Raw genomic sequence first — 14,191 nt, forward strand, 5'->3', positions numbered from 1 at the left:
TACCCTTTTTTTAGATTCCACATATAAGCAATATCATATGATATTTGTCTTTGTCTGACTTAACTTCACTCAGTATGACAATCTCTAGATCCATCCATGTTGCTGCAAATGGCATTATTTTGTTCTTTTTTTTATGGCTAATATTCCATTGTATATGTGTACCACATCTTCTTTATCCATTCCTCTGTTGATGAACATTTAGGTTGCTTCCATGTGTATTGTAAATAGTGCTGCAGTGAACATCGGGGTGCATGTATCTTTTCGAATTATGGTTTCCTCCTGATATATGCCCAGTAGTGGGATTGCTGGATTATATGGTAGCTCTATTTTTAGTTTTTTAAGGAACCTCCATACTGTTCTCCAATTTACATTCCCACCAACCACTGTAGGAGGGTTTCCTTTTCTCCACACCCTCTCCAGCATTTATCGTTTGTAGATTTTTTTTTATGGCCATTATGATTGGTGTAAGGTGATAACCTTACTTACTGTAGTTTTGATTTGCACTTCTCTAACAGTTAGTGATATTGAGCATCTTTTCCTGTGCTTTTTAGCCATCTGTATGCCTTCTTAAATATTTGTTGATTGATTGGATTATCATCCCTCTCCTTTGAGCCCATTCTCCCTATAATTTTCTTCCTTAGCATTTATACATTGCATTGTAGAGTCTTTGTTGCTATTATCGTGTTGATAAGAGCATGTTCTTCTCCCTCTAGCCAGTCAGTTGTTGCCAGTCTGAAATGATAATAACAATTAGCATTTATTGGGGGTGGCGGGGCACTCTGCTGAGTCCTTTACTTAATTACTTCGTTTCATTTAATCCTCACACTAACAGTTTGAGGAAGGTATTAATACATTATCACCAGTTTATAAATAGGGTGACTGAGGCACATAGAGAGGTTGAGTATCACCATACTAGCAAATGGCAGAACTGATTCTCCAGCCCAAGCTTTTAACACAGTACTGCTTACTGGTGGCCCCAGATCTTCCTGATTTTTCAAGAGAAGTCAGAAGTCTGGAACTTTTACTCTTATTTCCCTATTTTAAAATGTTGGCATTTCATTCACATTGCAAAACCAAACAAAAAACACTGCAGACCAGACAAAACAGGTATGAAGGGCTGCTTTGGTTTATATGGTTCTTCTCTGACTAGACCTGGAGCTGCTTATGGTCCAACCCTTAAGATCCTGGTACTCAAATGCTGGATAGATGTAGCAATCATTTCCTCTTCTGCATCACTTTCTTGCTCCACAATAAAATACAGTAAAATAATGTCTTATGTTTCTTTAGCATGTTCCAATTACAAGGTGCTTTCGTATACATTGTTTGACTTTTTTTAAAGCCTCAATTAATGTTGCCACCATCAAACTGTATGTATGTGTCCCTTAGCCCTCAGTTTCACAGTGGATCAGAAGTAAAATGCAGGAAGTAAACCAGGAAGTGATGAGTGTTAGGCTCACTGCTCAGCCTGCTTTTCAATATTAATCTGTATTGCTGTTGCCCCGCTGATCCCATTATGCACAGCTCCATGTGTGTGAAAGCATGCTTTTAAACATTCAGTGTTATTTATTTTAAATTAGTGAGACATACGCTGTCCATAAATTGTGCACAATTTATGGAAAAAACAGTCAATACTGGGGTTTTGGTTTTTATTTATTTATTTTAAAAATAAATTTATTTATTTATTTTTGGCTGCGTTGGGTCTTTGTTGCTGCGCATGGGCTTTCTCTAGTTGTGGTGAGCAGGGGCTACTCTTTGTTGTGGTGAGTGGGCTTCTCATTGCAGTGGCTTCTCTTGTTGCGGAGCACGGGCTCTAGGCGCCTGGGCTTCAGTAGTTGTGGCACGTGGGCTTCAGTAGTTGTGGCTCTCAGGCTCTAGAGCACAGGCTCAGTAGTTGTGGTGCACGGGCTTAGTTGCTCCACAGCATGTGGGATCTTCCCGGACCAGGGCCCAAACCCGTGTCCCCTGCATCAGCAGGCGGCTTCTCAACCGATACGCCACCAGGGAAGCCGGGGTTTTGGTTTTTAGATCTTGACTCTTCTGCATATACTTATTTTTTATTGTTTCTAAATTTACGTAAATAATAATCTATACAAATAATAATTTATATAAATAGACTTTCATACCATTTAAAATTCAATTTAAAATAATTTTTATAAAATGGTATAATGATTACAAACATTAAAATGTGAGCACAGTTCTCCATTTTTTAAAAAAGAGTCAGTCCCTTGTCCTCCTTTTTTTTTTAAAAAAAAAGTTTTGTTCTCTTTCCATCTATTGGAAGTGGGAGTGGGTAATTAGCTAAGTAAACCCATGTAATATGGATGAAGAAAAACATGAAATAATTTGACTGTCCTGGTGCTCACAGAAGACAGTAGCTTCAGAAGACATTGTTTTTTGGCAACTTCATGAGTTGTATTTATTCCTGTGGCTGGGAAGCATGCTGTCAGGCCTCTCAGACTGTAGGAACCATTCCTCAAAGCAGCTGTATCCTCTAAGGCAGTGATGGTGCGGGTTGAAGAGTGAAGGGAACGGAAGGCATGTTAGAGGGACTGGGATGTGTGACTGAAGGTGCAGTTTGAAAAATCACTGCAGTTCAGTATGCATGTTATTTTATAATAGAAATTCACTGGCCCCTCAGTAAAACCCTTGGGTTGAAGATATACACATGATAGTGTGGGATAGAAGTTAATGTGCCCGAGCCATTAATGGCTAGAGACTGTGCTCTGGGACGAAGCGTGGGTCTCTGATGGAGCTGTTGGAGCACTTGATTAGAAGGCAGGGAATGTGGGTTCGAGTTTTGGTTTTGCCGCCAACAAGCGGTGACTTTGGGTAACTCACTTAGTCTTTCTGGGTCTCAAATTAATCTGTAAAATGAGAAAATCAGACTAGATAGTCTCCAAGGTCTTAGGCATTTTAAGTTTGCCTCTGGTTAAAAGAAAGCTCTGTGAGCAGCTGCGTCTGACTGGTTATCAAGGTAAGAAGATATATATAGTTAGGGGGTCCGAAGTGAATAATTACAGGTTTTTCAGCCAATTTTATCAGGGTATTCTTTGTGCTTCCTAACAAATTAAATAGCAGAGGAGAGTTGATGATGAAAAAAACATGTCTCCTGCCTTTTCTCTTTTCTTTCCATCCCTAACCCTACGGTCCAGAGACAACCTTTAAAAACCATTTCACTATTTCTGTTTTTAGCTTCTCTTGGAATTACTTCCATAAGGCTTAATAATATGTGTAAACTTCTATTTCTTGATTGATCAACTTTACACAGTATCTGTGGACTTTTTTTATACAAAAAATAAAAATTTAAGTTACTTTTTCTACTCCCTCCTTTCTCCATCTCCCATTATTTGATATTTATACTCTTTTTGAAAGTTTTTTTAATAATTATCTTTATAATTTTAAATGATAAACTTTAATTTTTTGATCCACCAACTTTCAACTTTCTCAACTTGCCATTTTGTAGAATGGCATTATAAGTGCTCCTGCACTACCCTCTCTCTATATTCCAGCTTCTGGGAGCCGTACTCTACTTTTACATCATTAAGGTTAATATTTTTATTTTGTCTTGCATCCCCCAAGTATTATGTGCTTACCTTTATGTTTAGATTACTGTTTTTACCACATTACCTTTCTGTGCCTGCTATAATAGCATGTCCAGAATCATAACTATACGATTACTCAAAGTTTTTTTTTTAATTTATTTTATTAACTTATTAATTTATTTTTGGCTGCGTTGGGTCTTCGTTGCTGCGCAGGGCTTTCTCTAGTTGCGAGCGGGGGCTACTCTTTGTTGTGGTGCACGGGCTTCTCACTGTGGTGGCTTCTCTTGTTGTGGAGCACGGGCTCTAGGCGCACGGGCTCCAGAGCGCAGGCTCAGTAGTTGTGGCGCACGGGCTTAGTGCCTCCTTGGCATGTGGGATCTTCCCACACCAGGGCTCAAACCCGTGTCCCCTGCATTGGCAGGCGGATTCTTAACCACTGTGCCACCAGGGAAACCCTACTGAAAGTTTTATGTCTCTTAAAAGCTAAGGAAATAATTGAGTATGTACTTAAAGACTTAACTTTTAGTAAACCATTCATTTACTCATTTATTCAACAGATATTTATTGAATATCAAACTTGTCATCACAGTGGTATTTATAATAGTGAAGTATTGGAAACAACCTAAATGATTTAACTTTAGGGAATTAGTAAAATACCTACTGTACATTTTTATAGGGAATGCTCTGTAAACATTAAAAATGATGTAAAATGTTAATAACTTAAAAAATTGTGTTCTAAATTAAATTTTAAAATATTTCTAGGGCCTCCCTGGTGGCGCAGTGGTTGAGAGTCCGCCTGCCGATGCAGGGGATACGGGTTCGTGCCCCGGTCCGGGAGGATCCCATATGCCGCGGAGCGGCTGGGCCCGTGAGCCATGGCCGCTGAGCCTGCGCATCCGGAGCCTGTGCTCCGCAACGGGAGAGGCCACAACAGTGAGAGGCCCGCATACCGCAAAAAAAAAAAAAAAAAAAAAAAAAATTTCTACAACAGTATATACACAGCAGCCTCACTGTTGTTTAAAAAAAAAAAGCATCTAAGAAACTCAGGGGGAAAATGCTAGAAGCATGTATACCAAATTGTTAATTTGGTAATGTAGCTATCTCAGGTGGTGGTGATTTCTGTTTCTTTTTTGTTTTTTTCTGACTTGTATTTTCTCATTTACCCAAAAAAAAGTGTCGCTTTTATGATAATACATTTTTTAAACTAAAGATAAAAAATTAGAATTGCCAGTCATAGTTTTTCTTGGAATACTAATGTTAAAATAATCTAGGAGTACCTGATAAGAATTCAGTAAATATTTGTGGAATGAATGAGAGAATGATTGAATTGCAGAGATTCCTAGGTCCATAGTATTGACACTTAAACATTCATAATATTATCCAGAAACAAGTCCTAGTTCAGTTATCTCAAAAGAAAAATCATGTATTGAAGAATCTAAGAAACAGCTTTAACTGAATGTTGGTTGTGTAAAGGCAAATCCAGCAGGATTGAGGCCCACCACAGAAGCAGCCAGGCAACAATGCTATATTTCACAGTAAGCAGGATCTGAATAAAAGTGTCCTTTGTGCTTGTGAGATTGAGGGGTGAGTCTTGGGGCAATTTATGTTATTTCTCTTTAATGGAAATTGAGGGAGCCTCTAATCCTGCTGTCACATGACAGCTACTTATTTGATTTTTTGGTAATTTGGGGAGCAGCTGTGGAGAAATGATTTTTCTGCAAAGAGAGCCAGCTGTATTCTTACCCATTTGCAAATGCCTAGGCATTACTAAACTTCCTATCTACCATGTTTCTGATCCAGGGATAGCTTCAGCAACTCACCTGCTTTTTGTTTATATTTGTAGCTGTTAATAAGCACCTGAATATTTGAGAATGCATTTTCTAATCTTTTTTATTATTGTCATCAACATTCATTAGGTACCTTCTCAGGGCACTGTGACAGACACAGGGTTGTAAGCTGTAATGTGGAGACGACTTTCCTCTTTGGCAGGTGGGTCAGCATCAGTGTTCTTAGAATCACTTTATTTTTAGCAGGTTAAATTACAGTGTAAAGAAAGATTCTGGTGTGAAGGCAGCTGAGAGCTGTTCCTTTGGTCCCCAGACTCCTCCCGAGTCTGGGTGTTCATTCATGTCCTCTTGCTGTGCCATGTGCTTTCACAAGCTGTTGCCTCAGCCTGCAGTCTCCTTTCATTGTGGCACCTGATGAACTCCTGGCTAAAGACTCTGTCCTCCCTTTCATGGTACCTACTCGATGTCCTTATAGTCCTCTCTTCCCAGTGCTCCTTTAGCCCTTGGTGATGTTATCACTAGAATATGATTTTTTTTATTTTTTAAGGAAAAGCCTTTTTTATTTTATTTTTCAAAATTTATTGGCCATGCTGCATGGCATGTGGGATCTTAGTTCCCCGACCAGGGACTGAACGCTCGCCCCCAGCATTGGAAGCTCAGAGTCTTAACCAGTGGACTGCCAGTGAAGTCCTGGAAAAGGCTTTTTTAAAGGCAAAAGCCTTCTAAGTTAACTTTATTAATTTGTACTTATTTTTTTTAAGCTCTTTTAACCCAGGGTCTTTAAGAAATACAGTCAGGTAATTGGGTAGGCAGGGTTTCTATAATGAGTAAAAGAAAGCTTTACTTTTGATTGTGAACACCTGCAGGGTGAGGGAGAGACACGGACAGTCTTTTTTTCTATCTTTGCAGTGTTGAATTTTCACCAAGGGATGGATTTGCTTGAAATATTGTATGAACCTACTCTATTAGAAATTTCTTTAACAACAATTAGAAGCAAGTACTTTCAAAACTTAAAATTAGAATGTAGAAGAACTGCACTGTTCATTGTGATAGTCACAGCCACATGTGGCTATTTATATTAAAATTATTTAAAACTAAGTAAAATTTTAAAATAATTCCTTAGTCGCAGTTGTCACGTTTCATGTCAGTAGCCACATGGGTTGGTGGCTGCTATTTTGCACAGTGCAAATTTAGAACATTTCCATCATCACAGAAATTTCTATTGAACAGTGCTGATCTAGAGCCTATAGAAGAGTTGATGTATTTTGAAGTATTTGGTGAAGTAGATTCACCTAACTATTTTCTGTGGAAGGATGTTTATTCCAGTTGAAGAATTTTAAGCAGCTTGAAATTCCCTGTGCTTTCTTTACATTTTTCCTTGGTTGTGGCACCCTCTAGTGTTTCAGCTTTGGTATAGCTATACCATCATGAAATAACCTATTTGTGATTTGAGTCCAAGAACGTTGAAATATTTTGGAAAATTTTGTTTGTATATGCATTTTTCTAGGGAGGAGTTCTGTAGCTTTCACACATCCTCAAAAGGGTCTGTACTTCAGAAAGTAACTATGTTCTGATACAGGTCCTTGTATGGTCAAAACTCCTAGTTTGTGATTTATAAGCATTTTTTCTCCCAGTGTATAAATTTTTTTCTCCCAATTTATAAGCATTTTTTCTCCCATGTAACTTTCCCTTTGACATTTCTATGCTTTATCTGTCTTTATGTGGAATAGTACTACTAGTAGTAATAGGTAACACTTATCTAGCACTTATTGTATACCATGTCCTGTTTTAAGCCCTTTTATATGGTGAAACTAAAGCACAGGAGTCAAGTGGGACTTGTCTAAGGTGGTAGTGAGTGGCAGAGCAAGGATTCGAATCCAGTACTCTGGCTCCAGAGTTTGCACTCTTAACCACCCTGCTATGGAAGTAAGGATAAACCTTTAAGCAGGAATGAGGTGGGTTGGAGAGGACACTTTGCATACTCTTGGCATGCTCTGTACTAGATTCTTTGGACCTAGTTGTATAATAAGAAAACAAAACTCTAAATCTCTGCAAGCCACACTGGAAATTATAGTTAGTACCTACTATTGATTTTCAGTAAATATGCATAGATCTCTCCATATAGTCTGCCAAGAACTTAGAGTGGTAGATGAAGGTCAAAGCTGCCATTGCTACCACATTTTCTTTGGTTTGTCCAAATACCAGACCCAGTATATTCATTGAATAATATGACAAATCTTTTTGTGATTGTTTGTCACTATTATTTCCATAAAAAAGCACTTATTTTATTACTGTGATGTTGATTTTGTGGTTTGCTGGAATGTTAGACTTATTAAGTATCTTATTTTAGACTTATTAAGTATCTTATTTAAAGAGCAGGTAAGACAGACTCATAAACAGATAAAAGTTTGTGTTTGTAATCTCCTACTTCTTTTTCTGTCTGTACCCCCTTCTCACTTCTGTGTCCCATTTCTCTCTTCCTGAGGCATTTTATACTCTCTAACTTAGCCTCCTTTTAATGATTAATCAAACTCAAGATTTTGTATTCAACTTCCATTGGCATGTGGAAACAAACCCTAGTGGTAGCCTTATAAAAATGTCCTTAGAATCAATCACTTTATTGATAGTATAAAAATGTCAGTACATTTTATTGTATTGACTTATATAAATCAATGTAAAGTTTTGCTGCTTACCAGCACTCTATGAGTAATTTCAAGAAAGGTACATATTTTCTCCCCTTTGTATCAGTCAGGGCCTAGTAAACCATGTGAGGTACTTCAGAGAATTTAATTGGTTACACAGGTGTTGGAAGACTAAAAGAGCAAAAGTAATCCAGATTTTAATAACCACCCCTTGGGCTGGGGGAACGGAATTGAAGAACCTAGGAGTTCAGAGGGGCCCCCACACAGCTGGTAATCTCACCTCCACGTGGATGCCAGGCAGCTGGTACTCAACCAGCAGGAGAGAAGAGGCACAGCTGGGGTCGGCACATGAGGCTGTCCTCTCTTGTTGGAGCAACTTTAATAAGAATGAAAACAGCAAGAAAATCCCTTCTCCCTGCCTCTTCCCATCTTAACCTGTTGCCTCCCCTTGGTAAAACCTAATGTGAAGCTGGCAGACAAGTCTGGTAAATAAGGTTGGCTGACCCAACCCCGAGTTGGCTACAGACCAGTTCAGAACAAGTATAGGATAGAGGGCTTGGAAGCTGAGAGATGAGAGGAATGGCCAGCACAACCGTATAGGAGAATTGTGGAAACTGTAATTGCCTGGGTCTAGCTTTACTAATTACAATGTGCAGCCAGTTACCCACAAGCATTTATTAAGGAACAAATTATGATGGCTGCTGTTCATAGAGACTTTATGTACCCAGACCCTGCCTTCAGTGAACTTATAATATTGTTTTCACAAAACCGTCCACTCACACTCAAGTCGTTATGAAGTTGTGTGGTAAAGCTTGTTTTTCTCACATATTGTATAAAAGCATTATTATTAACTGGGTTTCTTGGGTTGTTATTAATATTAATGAACATTTATAAATTTTATCAACATTGGAATGAAAAATATTATGTGACTGCAGTCATAACTTAGTTTTAGATGCTCCAAATTAGGAAGTTAGCCTCACTCAAGGCAAGACTATTTCTAAACTTGACCTGTGCTGTTCTCTTGGTACTAACCATGAGAAAGGGACTTGATTTTTCTAGTGACAGCTTGCTCTAGCATGTCATTTAATTTTAAGTTTCAAAATGATCAGTTTGGAGCCTTTATTACAGTTACTTGTTTTGAAAGTTCGTTTTGTTAAAAGTCAAAGTAATACATTCATATGATAAAAGTTCAAATAGAAGGATTTATAAGAAAAAATCAATGGCCCTTTGCCACACTCTTCCCCTATACCTAGTCCCACTTTTTAGAGACAGCTACTTTAACTGTTTCTGTTTATAGTTTAACTATTTTTTTATAGTATTAGCAAGCAGTATTACCTCCATAACTTTAAGAAATATGTCTATACTACTTTTTCTTGATTTATCAAACTTGGACATTTTAAACTTCCTTCTGCATAAGTATTCCCTCACAGTACTCCCTTCCTCTCCCCTCTCCTTTTGAGTTGCATTGTAATACTAATTCTTATATCTGATCTTGATCTGACTCCCTCGATGTGTAATGATAGGATATTAGTGCTCCTAGCCATTCCTCCACCTCTCTACCCTCTCCTACCTCCTTATCTCTCTCAGCCTTGTCTTTGCCTTTACATTGTTATGGTTCATAACTTTTACATTCTGCTTTGTATCATTTTTAATTTTCTGTATTTTTATCTATATTGGAGTCAAAATGGAAAACAAACTGCATCATGACTATGGCTTCTTTTTTTTCTTTTTTGGTAGATCTCGTGATGTGAGGATTTTTTTTTTCCCTTCTCTGCAAGTCCTATATCACCCTTGGGCTATTTAAAAGAGAATATTCCTAGGAAGGTCAAATGGATTCCTCTTGTCTTAAGCTCCATTTATTACTCAGAATTAAACCACATTTTACCTTGCTTCTATTTTCCCTTTGACTTTCTTGTGCAGTTTTTTGTTTGTTTGTTTTTTATTTTTGGCTGCATTGGGTCTTCGTTGCTGCACACAGGCTTTCTCTAGTTGCGGCGAGCGGGGGCTACTCTTAGTTGCTGTGTGTGGGCTTCTCACTGTGGTGGCTTCTCTTGTTGCGGAGCATGGGCTCTAGGCACCCAGGCTTCAGTAGTTGTGGCTTATGGGCTCCAGAGTGCAGGTTCAGCAGTTGTGGCTCACGGGCTCAGTTGCTCCACGGCATGTGGGATCTTCCCAGACCAGGGCTCGAACCTGTGTCCCCTGCATTGGCAGGCGGATTCCTAACCACTGCACCACCAGGGAAGCCCCTGTGCAGTTGTTTTAAAGTTTTTCCTGCTCTGGTGAAATTTTGACCTATTACCCTTTGTCTGCCCAAGAATCAAATATTGTCTTTGGCTTTTTTTGGGAAAGGCTGTTGTGTTGAGTAAAATTTCTATCCTAGTTATGAAATTTAGATTCTGGACATGTCTAGGAATTAAGTTCAGCCTCTTGGTTTTCCTGTCCCTCGTTTTGGCTGTAGACACAGTCTTGCTCTGAGACTTTCCCCTAGGCGGTTCTTGCAGCTTTTCTTTTGATATGGTAATGCTATTGATGAGACTAAGGCTTTCTCTTACTTTTAGTTATACCTTGATTGGATATCCTGAACTGCTCTTCCAACTTTGATTTTTAAAATACTCTACACTTAATCTCATTATGTGTGGATTAGACTAAATTTAGCACCCTTAGACATTTTATCCAAATTCCAGTAGCTCCTTAGATATTGTTGACTATAGCGACCAGCGCCTGACCAGAAAATCTGTTTTTCTGAGTTCTCTTCCATTATCTTTAGTCCCACGCCTGCTGGTCGATAATGGCAAAAGTAGGAACTCCTCTGTACAAAACTGCCCCTCCTCCAATCCCTTATAGATCATATATTAAAGAAGAACCTTTAGATGAAGTATTTGTTGCATCCCAGGTGATGATGATCCAGGCTAAGAAACAGGTTTTAGTAAAATTGCTACCATGTTATGTTATTGTTTGGGGGAATGATTTTTTTTAAGTGGAGTGTTGACTAATCTGCTGAATATCACTGGTTCCAGGTAATAGACACCTATGCCTTTTTATTTGGATGTGATGTTTAGAATCACAGTTTATTACTTGTTGCCCGGGCATTCATCTTGCTTTTCATATCTGTTCAGAGGAATCATTGTCGGGTCCATTCTCCATTTTGTGCACTCTCATGAAATTATGTTAGGGGCATTGGTTCCCTATAATTTCCTTATTTTAATGTTTTGGAGAGCAGTATTTGAGCCGTTGGAATTAATAGAATAAAGAAAGGCTTTTTAGATGCCTGACTCAAAATCTTTTGCACGCAGTTAAGAAAACCATATCCTCAGAGATGGATGTCTAATTTAAAGATGAGGAAATTGAGGCTCAGTCCTTCAAAAGTGTCTGTACCATTTTGCATTCCCACCAGCAATGAATGAGAATTCTGTTCCTCCACATCCTCATCAGCATTTGCTGGTGTTGGTGTTTTGGATTTTAGTTATTCTTGATAGGTGCAAAGTGTTATCTCATTGTTTTAATTTGCAATTCTCTAATGACATATGATGCTGAACATCTTTTCACATACTTTTCATAGGTGTATCTTCTTTGGTGAGCTGTCTTGTTCAGGTCTTTTGCCATTTTTTAATTGGATTGTTCGTTTTCAATATTGTTTGGTTTTAAGAGTTGTATTTTGGAACATAGTCTTTTATCAGATGTGTCTTTTACAAATATTTTCTCCCAGCCTGTGACTTGTCTTCTCATTCTTTTTATAGTGTCTTTTGTAGAGCATAAGTTTTTAATTTTAATGAAGTCCAGCTTTTCAGTTCTTTCTTTCATGGATTGTGCCTTTGGTGTCATATCTAAAATGTCATCACCATACCCAAGTCATCTAGGTTTTATCCTATGTCATCTTCTTGGAGCTTTATAGTTTTGCGTTTCACACTTAGGTCTATGATCCATTTTGAGTTACTTTTTGTGAAAGGTGTTAAGTCTGTGTTTAGATTCATTTTTTTGGCAGGTGGATGTCCAGTATTCCAGCACCATTTGTTGAAGACACTATCTTTGCTCCATTGTATTGCCTTTGCTCCTTTGTCAAAGATCAGTTGACTGTATTTATGGGGATCTATTTCTGGGCTTGCTATTCTGTTTCATTGATCTGTTTGTCTGTTCTTTTACCAGTACCACACTGCCTTGATTACTGTAGCTTTATAGTGAGTCTTGAAGTCAAATAGTGTCAGTCTCCCAGCTTTATTCTTCTCCTTCAGTATTGTATTAGGGACTTCCCTGGTGGCACAGTGCTTAAGAATCCGCCTGCCAATGCAGGGCACACAGGTTCGATCCCTGGTCTGGGAAGATCCCACATGCTGCTTGCACCGCAGCTACTGACTCTGTGCTCTGGAGCCCGTGAGCCACAACTACTGAAGCCCATGTACCTAGAGCCCGTGCTTTGCAACGAGAAGCCACTGCAATGAGAAACCCACACACCGCAACAAAGAGTAGCCCCCGCTCACTGCAACTAGAGAAAGCCTGCATGCAGCAATGAAGACCCAACACAGCCATAAAGAAAGAAAGAAAGATAGAAAGATAGATTGTATTAGCTATTTGGGGTCTTTTGCTTCTCCATATAAACTTTAGAACTAATTTGTCAATCTCCATAAAATAACTTTCTGGGATTTTGATTGGGATTGCATTGAATCCATAGATCGTTAGGAAGAACTGACATCTTGACATTATTGAGTCTTCCTATCCATGACCTGGAATATCTGTCTATTTTAGTTCTTTGATTTCTTTCATCAACATTTTATAGTTTTCCTCATGATTTTGTACGTTATGTGAGATTTATACCTACGTGTTTCATATTTTTGGTTGATAATGTAAATGGTAATCATGTTTTTTAAATTTCAAATTCTATTGTTCATTGATGGTATATAGGAAAGCAGTTGGCTTTTGTATGTAAACTTTGTATCCTACAACATTGCTATAATTACTTACTCGTTCCAGGTTTTTTTTTAATTGTTATTGATTCTTTTGGATTCCCTACATAAACAGTCATGTCATTTGTGAACAAAGACAGTTTTATTTCTTTTTCCTGTCTTACTACATTGGCTAGGACTCCCAGTACAGTGTCAAAAAGGAGTGATGAGAGGGGACATCCTTATCTTGTTTCTCATCTTAGCCGGGAAGGTTTCTAGTTTCTCACCATTAAGTATGATGCTAGCTGTAGATTTTTTGTAGATTTTTTTCTTATCAGTTCGAGGAAGATCCCCTCTATTCCTAGTTTGCATTTCTTCCTTTTTAAGGCTGAGTAACATTCCATTGTATGTATGTCCACGTTTTGCTTACCAATTCATCTGTTAGTGAAGAGCTGGATTGCTTCCACCTTTTAGCTATTGTGAAAATGCTGCTATGAACATTGGTGTACAAATAGCCCTTTGAGACCCTACTTTCAGTTCTCCCAGCATAGCATCCAGAAGTGTAATTGCTGAATCATATGGTAATGCTTCTTAAAGTTTTTTGAGGACCAGTATGCGTAGTTTGATATAAAAGGATGTTCACTTCACTGCTGTTTACAATACCAAAAATTTGGAAGCTGGCTTCCTATATATCAGTAGGTGATTGGTTGCATAATTATTGAACATTGATAAGTGAAGTGTTCTTTGGCTATTTAGAAAGGTCTGGTAGATTTGTATGTTTTGACATGTCAAAATGTCCCGATATATTGTCAAAGAATAATATATGTATTGTGAACCTCTTTATTTTAAATCATATGTATGTATTTATGCTTCAAAAAAAATTTTAAGGTTAAGATACTTCTCTGTAGGTTAGGGAGGAAGAAGAGGGGACAGATCATAAGTACCGTAGGAGAGCAAACCTTTATCTTACTACTGCGTCATTTCAGGGTTTATAAGAAACACAGTTTTATAAGCAGAAAAACCAATTTGAATAATCATGTTAAGTATTTTACTTACTGTTTTCTTTTTTTGTTTTTTTTTTGTTTTTTTTGGTACGTGGGCCTCTCACTGTTCTGGCCTCTCCTGTTGCAGAGCACAGGCTCTGGACGCGCAGGCTCAGCGGCCATGGCTCACAGGCCCACCTGCTCTGTGGCATGTGAGATCTTCCCGGACAGGGGCACGAACCTGTGTCCCCTGCATCGGCAGGCGTACACCTAACCACTGCGCCACCAGGGAGGCCCTTACTTACTGTTTTTATGTCCACAATGTCAAATGCTAGGATCTTTTAAATATCTTTTTTATCA

At 38.3% G+C, this 14,191-nt stretch overlaps 1 protein-coding gene across 9 annotated transcripts in view; it reads left to right on the forward strand.

The window, feature by feature from the left end:
* Window positions 1–14,191, forward strand: part of NRF1 (nuclear respiratory factor 1) — a 127,212-nt gene that overhangs the window by 30,358 nt on the left and 82,663 nt on the right. For 3 of the 9 annotated variants that reach the window (XM_081243779.1, XM_081243781.1, XM_081243780.1), the window contains exon 2: window positions 5,459–5,531. The exons of the other annotated variants lie outside the window; for them this stretch is intronic. The gene's annotated coding sequence lies outside the window, so the exon portion shown is untranslated. The remainder of the gene's footprint in view (window positions 1–5,458; window positions 5,532–14,191) is intronic. 9 annotated transcript variants of the gene reach the window in all.

This window comes from Mesoplodon bidens (genome assembly GCF_964165515.1).
Source record: "Mesoplodon bidens genome assembly, chromosome: 9".
In the NCBI taxonomy this organism is placed as follows: Eukaryota; Metazoa; Chordata; class Mammalia; order Artiodactyla; family Ziphiidae; genus Mesoplodon; species Mesoplodon bidens.